Source organism: Triticum urartu, chromosome 6 (assembly GCF_003073215.2).
Source record: "Triticum urartu cultivar G1812 chromosome 6, Tu2.1, whole genome shotgun sequence".
Lineage (NCBI taxonomy): Eukaryota > Viridiplantae > Streptophyta > Magnoliopsida > Poales > Poaceae > Triticum > Triticum urartu.
Window position 1 is genome coordinate 79,465,618 of NC_053027.1, and position 16,908 is coordinate 79,482,525.

The following is a 16,908-nucleotide window of genomic DNA, read 5'->3' on the forward strand; positions in this document are numbered from 1 at the left end:
ACACCCATGGAGCCTTTGTGCTGATCATGTTTTGCTCGTGGAAGAGGCTTAGTCAATGGGTCTGCAACATTTAGATCCGTATGTATCTTGCAAATTTCTATGTCTCCCACCTGGACTAAATCTCGGATGGAATTGAAGCGTCTCTTGATGTGTTTGGTTCTCTTGTGAAATCTGGATTCCTTCGCCAAGGCAATTGCACCAGTATTGTCACAAAAGATTTTCATTGGACCCGATGCAGTAGGTATGACACCTAGATCGGATATGAAATCCTTCATCCAGACTCCTTCATTTGCTGCTTCCGAAGCAGCTATGTACTCCACTTCACATGTAGATCCCGCCACAACGCTTTGTTTAGAACTGCACCAACTGACAGCTCCACCGTTTAATGTAAACACGTATCCGGTTTGCGATTTAGAATGTCTGGATCAGTGTCAAAGCATGCATCAACGTAACCGTTTACGATGAGCTCTTTGTCACCTCCATAAACGAGAAACATATCCTTAGTCCTTTCAAGGTATTTCAGAATGTTCTTGACCGCTGTCCAGTGATCCACTCCTGGATTACTTTGGTACCTTCCTGCTAGACTTATAGCAAGGCACACATCAGGTCTGGTACACAGCATTGCATACATGATAGAGCCTATGGCTGAAGCATAGGGAACATCTTTCATTTTCTCTCTATCTTCTGCAGTGGTCGGGCATTGAGTCTTACTCAACTTCACACCTTGTAACACAGACAAGAACCCTTTCTTTGCTTGATCCATTTTGAACTTCTTCAAAACTTTGTCAAGGTATGTGCTTTGTGAAAGTCCAATTAAGCGTCTTGATCTATCTCTATAGATCTTGATGCCCAATATATAAGCAGCTTCACCGAGGTCTTTCATTGAAAAACTCTTATTCAAGTATCCCTCTATGCTATCCAGAAATTCTATATCATTTCCAATCAACAATATGTCATCCACATATAATATTAGAAATGCTACAAAGCTCCCACTCACTTTGTTGTAAATACAGGCTTCTCCAAAAGTCTGTACAAAACCAAATGCTTTGATCACACTATCAAAGTGTTTATTCCAACTCTGAGAGGCTTGCACCAGTCCATAAATGGATCACTGGAGCTTGCACACTTTGTTAGCTCCCTTTGGATCGAGAAAACCTTCCGGTTGCATCATATACAACTCTTCTTCCAGAAATCCATTCAGGAATGCAGTTTTTACATCCATTTGCCAAATTTCATAATCATAAAATGCGGCAATTGCTAACATGATTCGGACATACTTAAGCATTGCTACAGGTGAGAAGGTCTCATCATACTCAATCCCTTGAACTTGTCGAAAACCTTTCACAACAAGTCAAGCTTTGTAGACAGTAACATTACCGTCAGCGTCGGTCTTCTTCTTGAAGATCCATTTATTCTCAATTGCTTGCCGATCATCGGGCAAGTCAACCAAAGTCCACAATTTGTTCTCATACATGGATCCCATCTCAGATTTCATGGCCTCAAGCCATTTTGCAGAATCTGGGCTCACCATCGCTTCTTCATAGTTCGTAGGTTCATCATGATCTAGTAGCATGACTTCCAGAATAGGATTACCGTACCACTCTGGTGTGGAACTTACTCTGGTTGATCTACGAGGTTCAGTAGTAACTTGATCTGAAGTTTCATGATCATCATCATTAACTTCCTCACTAATTGGTGTAGGCGTCACAGAAACCGGTTTCCGTGATGAACTACTTTCCAATAGAGGAGCAGGTACAGTTACCTCATCAAGTTCTACTTTCCTCCCACTCACTTATTTTGAGAGAAACTCCTTCTCTAGAGAGGATCCATTCTTAGCAACGAATGTCTTGCCTTCGGATCTGCGATAGAAGGTGTACCCAACAGTCTCCTTTGGGTATCCTATGAAGACACATTTCTCTAATTTGGGTTCGAGCTTATCAGGTTGAAGCTTTTTCACATAAGCATCACAGCCCCAAACTTTCAGAAACGACAACTTTGGTTTCTTGCCAAACCACAGTTCATAAGGCGTCGTCTCAACGGATTTCGATGGTGCCCTATTTAACGTGAATGCGGCTGTCTCTAAAGCATAACCCCAAAATGATAGCGGTAAATCTGTAAGAGACATCATAGATCGCACCATATCTAGTAAAGTACGATTACGACGTCCGGACACACCATTACGCTGTGGTGTTCCGGGTGGTGTGAGTTGCAAAACTATTCCGCATTGTTTCAAATGTAGACTAAACTCGTAACACAAATATTCTCCTCCACGATCAGATCGTAGAAACTTTATTTTCTTGTTACGATGATTTTAAACTTCACTCTGAAATTCTTTGAACTTTTCAAATGTTCAGACATATGCTTCATTAAGTAGATATACCCATATCTTCTTAAATCATCTATGAAGGTGAGAAAATAACGATATCCGCCACGAGCCTCAATATTCATCGGACCACATACATCTGTATGTATGATTTCCAACAAATCTGTTGCTCTCCCCATAGTACCGGAGAATGGCGTTTTAGTCATCTTGCCCATGAGGCACGGTTCGCAAGTACCAAGTGATCCATAATCAAGTGGTTCCAAAAGTCCATCAGTATGGAGTTTATTCATGCGCTTATAACGATATGACCTAAACGGCAGTGCCACAAATAAGTTGCACTATCATTATCAACTCTGCATCTTTTGGCTTCAACATTATGAATATGTATATCACTACTATCGAGATTCATCAAAAATAGACCACTCTTCAAGGGTTGATAACCCACAAGTATAGGGGATCGCAACAGCTTTCGAGGGTAGAGTATTCAACCCAAATTTATTGATTCGACACAAGGGGAGCCAAAGAATATTCTCAAGTATTAGCAGCTGAGTTGTCAATTCAACCACACCTGGAAACTTAGTATCTGCAGCAAAGTGTTTAGTAGCAAAGTAGTATGATAGTGGCGGTAGCGGCAACAAAAGTAAAGACAACAAAAGTAATGTTTTTGGTATTTTCTAGTGATTGTAACAGTAGCAACAGAAAAGTAAATAAGCGTAAACCAGTATATGGAAAACTCGTAGGCACCAGATCAGTGATGGATAATTATGCCGGATGCGGTTCATCATGTAACAGTCACAACATAGGGTGACACAGAACTAGCTCCAGTTCGTCAATGTAATGTAGGCATGTATTCCGTATATAGTCATACGTGCTTATGGAAAAGAACTTGCATGACATCTTTTGTCCTACCCTCCCGTGGCAGCGGGGTCCTATTGGAAACTAAGGGATATTAAGGCCTCCTTTTAATAGAGAACCGGAACAAAGCATTAGCACCTAGTGAATACATGAACTCCTCAAACTATGGTCATCACCGGGAGTGGTCCCGATTATTGTCACTTCTGGCTTGTCGGATCATAACACATAGTAGGTGACTATAGACTTGCAAGATAGGATCTAGAACTCTCATATATTGATGAAAACATAATAGGTTCAGATCTGAAATCATGGCACTCGGGCCCTAGTGACAAGCATTAAGCATAACAAAGTCATAGCAACATTAATCTCAGAACATAATGGATACTAGGGATCAAACCCTAACAAAACTAACTCGATTACATGATAAATCTCATCCAACCCATCACCGTCCAACAAGCCTACGATGTAATTACTCACGCATGGCGGTGAGCATCATGAAATTGGTGATGGAGGATGGTTGATGATGACGACGGCGACGAATCCCCCTCTCCGGAGCCCCGAACGGACTCCAGATCAGCCCTCCCGAGAGGTTTTAGGGCTTGGCGGCGGCTTCGTATCGTAAAACACGATGATTTCTTCTCTCTCATTTTTTTCTCTCAGAAAGCAAATATATAGAGTTGGAGTTGGCGTCGGAGGGTCAACAGGGGGCCCACGAGGTAGGGGGGCGCGCCCTAGGGGGGTGCCCCCCACCCTCGTGGAAAGGGTGTGGGCCCCCTGGTCTTCATATTTGGCAAGGATTTTTTATTGTTTTTTTTAAGACCTCCCGTGGAGTTTTAGGTCATTCCGAGAATATTTGTTTTCTACACATAAAACAACATCATGGTAATTCTACTGAAATCAGCGTCGGTCTGGGTTAGTTCCATTCAAATCATACAAGATAGAGTCCAAAACAAGGGCAAACATGTTTGAAAAAGTAGATACGACGGAGACGTATCAACTCCCCCACGCTTAAACCCTTGCTTATCCTCAAGCAATTCAGTTGATGAACTGAAAGAAAGAAAGAAAAACTTTTACAAACTCTGTTTGCTCTTGTTGTTGTAACTATGTCAAGCCAGCATTCAAGTTTTCAACATAGATCATAACTAACCACATTTGCAATAATTCTCAAGTCTCATAATTACTCATATCAATAGAATAATCAACTAGCAAGCCATAATAATAAGTCTCGGATGACAACACTTTCTCAAAACAATCATAATATGATATAACAAGATGGTATCTCGCTAGCCCTTTCTGAGACTGCAAAACATAAATGCAGAGCACCCTTAAAGATCAATGACTGACTAGACACTGTAATTCATGGTAAAAGAGATCCAATCATAGTCATACACAATATAAATTAACAGTGATGAATGCAAATGATGGTTGTGCTCTCCAGCTAGTGCTTTTTAATAAGAGGGTGATGACTCAACATAAAAGTAAATGGATAGGCCCTTCGCAGAGGGAAGCAGGGATTTGTAGAGGTGCCAGAGCTCGGTTTTGAAATAGAGATAAATTGTATTTTGAGCGATATACTTTCATTGTCAACGTAACAACTAAGAGATGGCGATATCTTCCATGCTAAACACATTATAGGCGGTTCCCAAACAGAATGGTAAAGTTTATACTCCCCCTCCACCAACAGGCATCAATCCATGGCTTGCTCGAAACAACGAGTGCCTCCAACATACATCAGGTCCTAGGGGGAGTTTTGTTTGCAATTAATTTTGATTTAGTTTGCATAAAGCATGGGACTGGGCATCCCGGTGACTAGCCATTTTCTCATGAGTGAGGAGCGGAGTCCACTGATCTTGAGAATAACCTGCCTAACACGGAAGATAAGGACAACCTTTGTTGATACATGAGCTATTCGAGCATACAAAACAGAATGTTTATTTGAAGGTTTAGAGTTTGGCACATACAAATTTACTTGGAACGGTAGGTAGATACCGCATATAGGAAGGTATGGTGGACTCATCTGGAATAACTTTGGGGTTTAAGGAATTGGATGCACAAGCAGTGTTCCCGCTTAGTACAAGTGAAGGCTAGCAAAAGACTGGGAAGAGACCAACTAGAGAGCGACAACGGCCATGTACATGCATTAAAATTAATAAACATTGGATGCAAGCATGAGTAGGATATAATCCACCATGAACATAAATATCGTGAAGGCTATGTTGATTTGTTTCAACTACATGCGTGAACATGTGCCAAGTCAAGTCACTTAAATCTTCAAAGGACGATACCACCCCATCATACCACATCATAATCATCTCAATAGCATGTTGGCATACAAGGTAAATCATTATAACTCATAGCTAATCAAGCATGGCACAAGTGACTCTGATCTCTAATTGTCATTGCAAACATGTTTATTCATAATAAGCTGAATCAAGAACGCAGGACTCATCATATTTACAAAAGCAAAAGAGGTCAAGTTCATACCAGCTTTTCTCATCTCAGTCAGTCCATCATATATCATCATAATTGCCTTTCACTCGCATGACCGAACGGTGTGAATAATAATAAGAGTGCACGTGCATTGGACTAAGCTGGAATCTGCGAGCATTCAATAAACATGAGAAGACAAGGCAATATGGGCTCTTGGTTAAATCAACAATAATGCATATGAGAGCCACTTCAACAATTTAATTATGGTCTTCTCCTACTGACCCCCAAATAAAAGAAAAGAAATAAAACTATTTACACAGGAAAGCTCCCAACAAGCAAAAGAAGAACGGGAAATATTTTTGGGTTTTCTTTTTAATTATTACTACTACAGCAGAAAAATAAACTACTACTAATTTTTTTGGTTTTTCTTAAGGTTTAACAAGCACACAAGAAGAAAGCAGGAAAAAGAAAATAAACTAGCATGGATGATACAATGAAAAAGTATGAGCACCGACATCTAGCAACGAGTGTGTGTGAACATAAATGTAATGTTGGTGAGAAATACGTACTCCCCCAAGCTTAGGCTTTTGGCCTAAGTTGGTCTATGGCCACGGCTGGCCTGGCGGATATCCATAATAATAGTTGTTGGGGTCGTACTATGATGAGGAGGAATAGTTGGGATCATATTGTGTTGAAGAAGAAGACTCTGACTGCTACTAGCTGACAGTCATCTCTGGATCCCAAGAATAAACAGATTGTCGTGGAGGCTCATCGTGTGGTTCCTGTTCTGGCTCCTCGGTAGGTGCAGGGTTCCGGTAGGCGTGAATAGCCATCCACGGAACAAGGTATGTGCGTGCAGTCAAATCAAACAAAGAAGGAGCAGGCAGGGTGATAGTCTCAAGATGATGTTTATTAAAGAACAATTGATATCTAAGCTCCCCTGCCCTATTTTTAACAATAAAATCATGTGCCACCATACTTTTACGATCTAGATAAACACTGGGTAGCACTTTTTCTTCCTTCTCAGCATGCCTAATAGGTATGTTAAAATGTGCGGCTAGGCGTGTGGCATAGATGCCTCCAAAGATGGGGCCCTTAGTACGGTTCATATTTAACCGTCTAGCAATAATACCGCCTAAACTAAAAGTGTTATCACTATATAAACCTTGGAGCAGAATAATTAAATCAGGGATACTAAGGTTTCCAGAATTTCCGCGTCCAATTAAAGAACGACTAGCAAACAATGCAAAGTAACGCAAAACAGGAAAATGTATGCTAGTGATTCGTGCATCAGAAACCATCCTGGTTTCTCCTACAGTGATATTATCAATAAATCCAGCCACATCATCATGATGTGGTTCTTCTGTCTTGCCTTCAAAAGGGACTAAACAAATCCCACAGAAATCATAAAGCGACATCTCCTTAGGCTCATCATATAAATGAAATACCACCGTAGGTGGTGAGTTCCTAGGATAAAAATAAAAGTTTTGCACAAAGGTATTTGTGAGTAAGAGATACTGATCGCATTGGTCGTGGAGGAAAGCGGTGAGGCCTGCATTGTGAGCCAATTCATGGAAATCTTCATAGATACCGGCTGCTCTCAAGAAATCTTCAGAAGGCCATTCACACGCCCGAATCTCCGCGGTGCGTGGCAAATTATACTTAGGCTTAGGTGCCTTTACCTTTGAGCTTTGGCTTGATGAGCCCCTCAATAATCTCCTCATCATTTTTCTGAAACAATCTGAAATTTTTAGTAACTTCAAAATAAAAGTAAACCAAACTCAATTAAACTGATAGCAAATACTCCTACAAGTGCCTAGAGCCTATATCAAGCATTAGAACTACTTGGAACCATATAAATTTGACATGTAAGCTCAAGAACATGGTCGCCTATGCAGCACAAATTTGCAATGAATAAAGCACTAGAACAAAAACTAATTGGACCAATGGAGGAGTCACATACCAAGGAACAATCTCCCCAAGCAGTTTTGCGAGAGGTGCTTTGAGCAAGGAGATCAAAAATCGCAGCAAAAGTGGCTGGAACTCATGCTTGAGTTGGTTTTTCGGGTTTGTGTGAGATAGAGGAAGAAGATGGGTGCTGGGATAAGTGGAGGAGGGCCACCGTGGGCCCACGAGGCAGGGGGCATGCCCTATAGGGGGGGGGCGCCCACCACCCTCGTGGCCAGGTGACAGCTCCTCCCGGGGTAATTTTTGCACAGTAAATCCTCAAATATTCCTGAAAAAATCATATTAAATTTGCATGGCATTCTGAGGACTTTTATTTTCGGGATATTTTTATATTGCACGGATAAGTCAGGAAACAGACAGAAAAAACTATTTTTACTTTATTTAATATAAATAACAGAAAATATAAAGGGGGTACAGAAGTTTGTGCTTCTAGTTTCATCCATCTCATGCTCATCAAAAAGAATCCGCTAACAAGGTTGATCAAGTCTTGTTAAAAAACTCATTCCGATAATCATGAAACCGGAGAAATTTCGAATAACACTAAGTTACCTCAACGGGGATATGCACATCCCCAATAATAAGAATATCATATTTCTTCTTGATAGTAGGAAGAGGGAATTCAGAACCTCCAAATATAATCGATGGAATTTTTCCAATAGAGTTGATACTATGAACTTGAGGTTGTTTCCTCGGAAAGTGTACCGTATGCTCATTACCATTAACATGAAAAGTGACATTGCCTTTGTTGCAATCAATAACAGCCCCTGCAGTATTAAGAAAAGGTCTTCCAAGAATAATAGACATACTATCATCCTCGGGAATATCAAGTATAACAAAATCCGTTAAAATAGTAACGTTTGCAACCACAACAGGCACATCCTCACAAATACCGACAGGTATAGCAATTGATTTATCAACCATTTGCAAAGATATTTCAGTAGGTGTCAACTTATTCAAGTCAAGTCTACGATATAAAGAGAGAGGCATAACACTAACACCGGCTCCAAGATCACATAAAGCAGTTTTAATATAATTTCTTTTAATGGAGCAAGGTATAGTAGGTACTCCGGGGTCTCCAAGTTTCTTTGGTATTCCACCCTTAAAAGTATAATTAGCAAGCATGGTGGAAATCTCAGCTTTCGGTATCTTTCTTTTATTAGTAATGATATCCTTCATATATTTAGCATAAGGATTTGTTTTGAGCACATCAGTTAATCTCATACGCAAAAAGATAGGCCTAATCATTTCGGCAGAGCGCTCAAAATCCTCATCATCCTTTTTCTTGGATGGTTTCGGAGGAAAAGGCATGGGTTTCTGAACCCAAGGTTCCCTTTCTTTACCATGTTTCCTAGCAACAAAGTCTCTTTTATCATAACGTTGATTCTTTGATTGTGGGTTATCAAGATCAACAACAGGTTCAATTTCTACATCATTATCATTACTAGGTTGAGCATCATCATGAACATCATCATTAATATTTTTACTAGGTTCATGTTCATTACCAGATTGTGTTTCAGCATCAGACATAGAAATATCATTTGGATTATCAGGTGGTTCAGCAATAGGTTCACTAGAAGTTTGCACAGTTCTATCATTTTTCTTTTTCTTATTTTTAGAAGAACTAGGGACATCAATATTACTTCTCTGAGAATCTTGCTCGATTCTCTTAGGGTGGCCTTCAAGATACAAAGGTTCCTGATTCATTCTACCAGTTCTAGTAGCCACTCTAACAGCATAATAATTTTTCTTACTATTCATTTCATCAAGCACTTCTTTTTGAGCTTTAAGTACTTATTCTACTTGAGTGGTGACCATAGAAGCATGTTTGCGAATAAGTTTAAGTTCACCTTTAATATCAGCCATATAACCACCCAAGCGTCCAATCATATAAGCATTTTGTTTTAATTATCTACCAAAATAAGCATTGAAGTCATCTTGCTTATACATAAAGTTATCAAACTCATCCAAGCATTGACTAGCAATTTTAGTAGGAGGGACTTCAGCTTTATCATATCTATAGAGAGAATTTACCTTTACTACCTGTGTCGGGATATCGGGATCAGGAGGTTCTTCAGTAAATAAATAATTGAGATCATAAGTTTCTTCAACAGGCGATGAATTAAGACCATGTATTTCTTCAATAGGAGGTAAATTCTTAACGTCTTCAGCTTTAATACCTTTTTCTTTCATAGATTTCTTTGCCTCTTGCATATCTTCGGGACTGAGAAATATAACTCCATAAACACTTTGTTCATAATGTTCCTAAAATATGCAAGTGCGTTAGTCAGACCAAATGACATAACGGTATACTCGTACAGCCCGTACCTGGTGGTAAAAGCCGTCTTAGGTATATCATGTTCTCGAATCTTCAACTGGTGGTATCCTGATTGCAGATCCATCTTGGAAAATACCTTAGCTCCTTGCAATCGATCAAACAGATCATTGATCATCGGTAGTGGGTACTTGTTCTTGATGGTTACTTCATTCAATCCTCGATAATCAACAACCATCCTTAACGATCCATCCTTCTTCTCCACTAGAAGTACTGGCGATCCCCAAGGCGAAGAACTTGGGCGAATATATCCTTTATCCAGTAACTCCTTAATCTGCTTCTTAATTTCCACCAAATCCTTTGCGGGCATCCTATATGGTCTCTTTGATATTGGCCCTGTGCCTGGCAAAATCTCAATCAAAAACTCAATATCTCTATCCGGTGGCATGCCTGGCAATTCTTCTGGAAATACATCGGGGAAATCCTTCACTACTGGTACTTCCTCCTGCACAACTCCTGTTAAACAATTTACTTGAGTCCTCTTCGGCACATGCCGGGATACATACTTGATCCTTCTCCCTTCTAGGGTGGTAAGCAAGATCGACTTACTGGCGCAATCGATGTTTCCTCCATACATCGACAACATATCCATACCCAGAATTACATCCAAACCTTGTGATTCCAATATTATCAAATCCGAGGGGAACACATGCTTACCTATACTTAATGGCACTTGAAAACATCCTTGGCTTGCCATATACTCCGCTCCTGGTGAGCTTACTAACATAGGTGTTCTAAGAACTTTGGTGGGCAGGTTATACTTATCCACAAATCCCCTTGATATGTATGAATGCGATGCACCAGTATTGAAAAGAACGAGTGTAGTAAATGACTTAACCAAAAACTTACCGATTACTGCATCCGGCTGCTCTTCAACCTCCTCCACGTTAACGTGGTTCACCTGTCCCCTGTTGAAAGGGTTAGGCTTCTTTCCAGAGCTTCCATTGCCATTTCCATTCTGTGATTCAGGACATTCATTGGCATAATGTCCGGTCTTCTGGCACTTAAAACAAGTGACTTGGCTCAGGTCTCTCTTGGCTGGGGTCGATGGGTTGGTGCGGTTCTGGCCGTTGCTTCCTCCATTCCCATTACCATTCTTGGTGCCATTGTGATTGTGCGAGCTACCTCCTCCATGGGTATGCTGAAAATGTCCTCCCGGTCTAGGGGTAAAATGTGGCTTCTGCTAAGCTCCTGAAGTGTACTTCCCTTGTCCATACTTCCTCTTGCGATTCTCAATCTGCTGCTTCCCTTCAATCATGAGAGCACGATCTACCAACTCCTGGTAGTTGTTGAAGGTGGCTACCATCAACTGCATGCTCAACTCATCATTCAGTCCTTCCAGAAACTTCTCCTGCTTGGCTGCATCCGTAGCAACGTCATCTGGGGCATAACATGCTAATTTACTAAAGTCCTCCACATACTGGCCAACTGTCCTTCCTCCTTGGCGCAAGTTGCGAAACTCACGCTTCTTCATGGCCATAGCTCCTGCTGAAACATGGGCAATTCGAAAAGCCTGCTGAAACTGGTCCCACGTGACAGTGTCGACAGGGAAAGTGGCTGTGAAATTCTCCCACCATGATGCTGCGGGTCCTTCAAGCTGATGTGCGGCAAACTTCACCTTTTCCGCATCCGTGCATCCTGCCATGGTCAACTCTCTAGCTATCTTGCGGAGCCAATCGTCTGTTACTATCGGCTCGGTGCTACTGGAAAACACCGGCGGATTCAGCCTAAGAAAACGGGCTAAGTGATCAACAGGTGGTGGTGGTGGTGGGTTGTTGTTGTTGTTCCCTTGATTCTGATTCTGGACTAGCAACTGCACCAATATGTTCTGCTGCTGGATCAACTGGGTGAGCTCCGGTGGGAAGGTAAATCTGGGGTCACGTCTCGGAGGCATCTGAGGGTTTAGAAAAGATGAGATTTAAGAATAGAGGGGGTCTAAAGAGAAAACACTACCCATATGCACATGAGGCAAACACAAACAATTCACTTCATTCAATCAATCAAACAAGGGCATACAATCGATCTAACTATCGCAAAAGTGCTCGGACTACTATATTTACATGGTGGACTACTACTATTGATGAGGTGGTCTCTAGAAATATTCTTCGGTTGCAGACTCCATTATATCTGCTCCAGCTTCATCAACATAGTCATCATCACTATCATCTGGATCCGAGTCGGTGTCGTCGATGATGATGTAGTCTTCTGGGAGAATCTCCTTGGGTTCTTTGTCTTCTTCTACTGGTGTAGGGCCTCCCAGAAATACTCTGATCTTCTTGATCAGATCATCATTCTTCTCCACTAATACTTTAATTTCCTCTTCATAATCTTCACGTGTAGCCTTGAGTTCTTCCTCCAGTTCCTTGATTCTTGTCCTTGCCTTCTTCTTATCATGTCGGCGCACATCTGGTTCTCCTGACGTCGAATGTGCTGGTTTAACTCCTCGATAAAAGCTGCGACTGATCTATCCTTTCTGGTGCTGACCATCTCCAAGTGCTCATCTCGGCACCCACAAATCTGGTAGATAGTATCCTTGAGATCATTGCGCTAGACTTCTCCAATGTGTCCCATGGCGATGTGAGCTGCCATGCTCTTTCCTAGACTCCAAGTTGGTGCATCAAAAGAAAACTCTATGGGCTCAGTGACTGGCATGAACGTCCTTCCTGGAACTTGAACTTGAATCATCCAGCGCTCTTCTTCAGTTAAAGTGGCGTTGTAGGTTCCGGTGAAGCTTGGTACTCCTATGTTCAGGTATCTAGTGACTTCCTTCAAGTGACGTCCAAAGGGTGTATCTTCATCCGGTTGCGTGAACTTGTTCCTTGCATCCGCCATCCTAAAAGAGTAGAAAAGATGAGAAGTCAGAAAGAGAAGAGAGTGAGTAGTGGTCTAGGCCTTTAGCTTAGTGGTCGTGTCCTACAGTCAGTGTGTGCTCTGATACCATCTTGTAGCGACCAGACCTCAAACGGTCTAATCTCTGTGCTCAGGTGTCATCCCTGGATCAATAACGCGGACACCACACAGTAATTGAAGGATTTATAACAGAGTAGCAATCACACACTTATTACATCGAGTGTCTCAAAAGAGAACTCATTACAATAAATATGGCTTAAGGCCATCTAAAAAGGATAACAGCAGAAGGCTTGGAAGATAAGTGAGTCCATCAACTCCAACGGCATCACTGAGTATAGAACCACGACCTAAAAACACCTTAATCGTCGTCTGAAAAGTCTGCAACATTAACGTTGCAGCCCGAAACAGGTCAGCACATGGAATATGCTGGAAAATAACACATAGAGAGTAATGGAATGAAATAGGCTATTCTATATGCATATTTGGCTGGTGGAAAGCTCTATGGTTATAGTTTTGCGTAAAGCCAATTTTTCCCTACTTCAAAGGAATAAATTTTATTTAACTATCATGGTAGTTGTTAAACATTGAGAATGGTTGACAGCATTCTCAATCCCAATTAAGCTTCATCATTAACAAAACCCAACAAAATTAAAATTTTAGAGTAACATGTTGAGATTCACATGAGAATCCAGGTACTAGATACTCAAGTTGTCCATAACCGGGGACACGGCTAATCATGATTAGTTTATACACTCTACAGAGGTTTGCGCACTTTTCCCCACAAGACTCGATCGCCTCCGTTTGGTTTCTCGCACTACATGGTGTTTGAGAAGACGGATGACCGAGACATAGTCTTTCAGAAGCGCTAGCACCTTATGATCGGGTAGACCGTTACACCTACTTTCCCCTACATCTGCTAGTCTACCACTGTAAGAGTTCGCACAACTTAATCAACTATGCTAGAGCCCATAATAGCTTGTGGCTGCACACGGAAGTTTCTAGCATGAAAAATCTCATGATCCCTTTGAGCCTGGGTGGCGGTCCAAAAGAAAAATAGGCAATCGCTGGAATACCCAGGTGCCTCAATCCACCCAGATGTGTGTTTGAGTTGCCACCTTAGATAAACCATTAGTTAGCAATCTCACATCTGTCATGGATACACTCACCCAATCCACGTCTACTAGCATAGCATGGCATAATAAGCAAACATAGAAGTAACTCCCAAAGGTTTGATAATAACAGGTAATAGGTACTACCTCAACTACTTCCCAAACCCACAATGTAATTAGATCCTAGTCATGCAATGTGTGAGGATTGATCTAATGCAATAAAACTGGGTAGTGGGAAAACATGATCAAAGTGTTACTTGCCTTGCTGATGATCCGGGAAACCTAGCGATTCGAAGTAGCAAGCGGCGCACTCCGGGTACTCTATCGCAAACAAACAAGTGTACAATAAGTACTCAACTAATGCACAGGTAAAACTCAAATAAGAGAGCTAACTAGAAAGTTCAACTTAAGAACTCCGGTTGGCAAAAAGAATCAAATCGAACGAAGCAACAAAAGACAAACGGCAAAAGAAAAAGGCTTCGTTTACTATTCTGGATCTAGGGCATTTTTTATAGTGGCAAAAACTTGTTTGAGTTGGTTAAACGGAAAGAGGGTTTCGAGACGAAACTCCAGGCGCTTGAATCGCCTGATTCCGATAAACAAGCGAAAAGTTAGACTAAAACGAAAATCGGATCAGAAATCGCGATCAGAAAAACTGCGGATTTAATCCGAGAAAAAGAAAAACGACGAACGTTCGTTAAAACGAACGAATGGACGAACGCTCGCTAATTAAATAAACCGGAAAACCGATCTATTTAAAAAAACCGAAACTAAAAAATGACAAAACCGACGAAAAACCGAACGGTTTTTCGAGTAAAAACGACGGCGGATCCGGCGGGCGGCGATGTCGGCGGTGGCGGCGCTCCGGCGGGCGGCGACGGGGCGGCGGCGGCGGCGCGGGGCGGCGGCGGGCGGCTAGGGTTAGGGTTTTCGGGCGGGGCGGCTTGGGCTTGGCCGGGGCCTGGGGGTGCTTATCAGAAGGCCCGGCCAGGAGGAGTCCTGGCCGGTTACGGCCCAAGGTCGGTTCGGACTTTTTTTAGAATAATTACGCTCGAAAAAAAACGAAAAGGAATACTAAACGGACTCCAAATACCCCGAAATAAATTTTCCCCGGCTTCTAAAATCAAGCCACACAGGATGAACATTTATTTCGGGCCTAAATGCAATTTTGAAAACGCGCATTTTTCCTAAATTCAAATAAAATAGCAAATAAAACCAAATAAAATCTTATTTGATTTTTTATTAAATCCCCAATATTTCTTTATTTTGGGAAAGTCATTTTATTCCCTCTCTCATAATTTTTATAATAGAAATAATTGAATATAAAATAAATAAAATCAAACGATCCTATTTTCAAAATTTGAGACAACTCAAATATGAAAATAACGAAATCCCCAACTCTCTCCGAGGGTCCTTGAGTGGCGTGAAATTTCTAGGATCAACCAAAATGCAATAAATCTGATATGCAATGATGATCTAGTGTATAACATTCCAAATTGAAAATTCGGGATGTTACAGGCGGCTCCGTATCGTAAAACGCGATGATTTCTTCTCTCTCATTTTTTTCTCTCCGAAAGCAAATAAATAGAGTTGGAGTTGGCGTCGGAGGGTCAACAGGGGGCCACGAGGTAGGGGGCGCGCCCTAGGGGGGGCGCCTCCCAGCCTCGTGGAAAGGGTGTGGGCCCCCTGGTCTTCATATTTGGCGAGGATTTTTTATTGTTTTTCTAAGACCTCCCATGGAGTTTCAGGTCATTCCGAGAATATTTGTTTTCTGCACATAAAACAACATCATGGTAATTCTGCTGAAAACAGCGTCAGTCCGGGTTAGTTCCATTCAAATCATACAAGGTAGAGTCCAAAACAAGGGCAAAAGTGTTTGGAAAAGTAGATACGACGGAGACGTATCAAGGGTGCATGACCATAAAAGATATTACTCATATAAATAGGACAACCATTATTCTCTGATTTAAATGAATAACCGTCTCGCATCAAACAAGATCCAGATATAATGTTCATGCTCAACGCTGGCACCAAATAACAATTATTTACGTCTAATACTAATCCCGAAGGTAGATGTAGAGGTAGCGTGCCGACCGCGATCACATCGACTTTGGAACCATTTCCCACGCGCATCGTCACCTCGTCCTTTGCCAGTGTTCGCTTAATCCGTAGTCCCTGTTTCGAGTTGCAAATATTAGCAACAGAACCAGTATCAAATACCCAGGTGCTACTGCGAGCTCTAGTAAGGTACACATCAATAACATGTATATCGCATACACCTTTGTTCACCTTGCCATCCTTCTTATCCGCCAAATACTTGGGGCAGTTCCGCTTCCAGTGACCAGTCTGCTTGCAGTAAAAGCACTCAGTCTCAGGCTTAGGTCCAGACTTGGGTTTCTTCTCCTGAGCAACAACTTGCTTGCTGTTCTTCTTGAAGTTCCCCTTCTTCTTCCCTTTACCCTTTTTCTTGAAACTGGTGGTCTTATTGACCATCAACACTTGATGCTCCTTCTTGATTTCTACCTCCGCAGCTTTTAGCATTGCGAAGAGCTCGGGAATTGTCTTATTCATCCCTTGCATATTATAGTTCATCACGAAGCTTTTGTAGCTTGGTGGCAGTGATTGAAGAACTCTGTCAATGACACTATCAACCGGAAGATTAACTCCCAGCTGAGTCAAGTGATTATGGTACCCAGACATTTTGAGTATATGCTCACTGACAGAACTATTCTCCTCCATCTTGCAGCTGTAGAACTTATTGGGGACTTCATATCTCTCAATCCGGGCATTTGCTTGAAATATTAACTTCAACTCCTGGAACATCTCATATGCTCCATGACGTTAAAAACATCGTTGAAGTCCCGGTTCTAATCCGTAAAGCATGGCACACTGAACTATCGAGTAGTCATCAGCTTTGCTCTGCCAGGCGTTCTTAACATCTGCAGTTGCATCAGCAGTAGGCCTGGCACTTAGCGGTGCTTCCAGGACGTAATTCTTCTAAGCAGCAATGAGGATATTCCTCAAGTTACGGACCCAGTCCG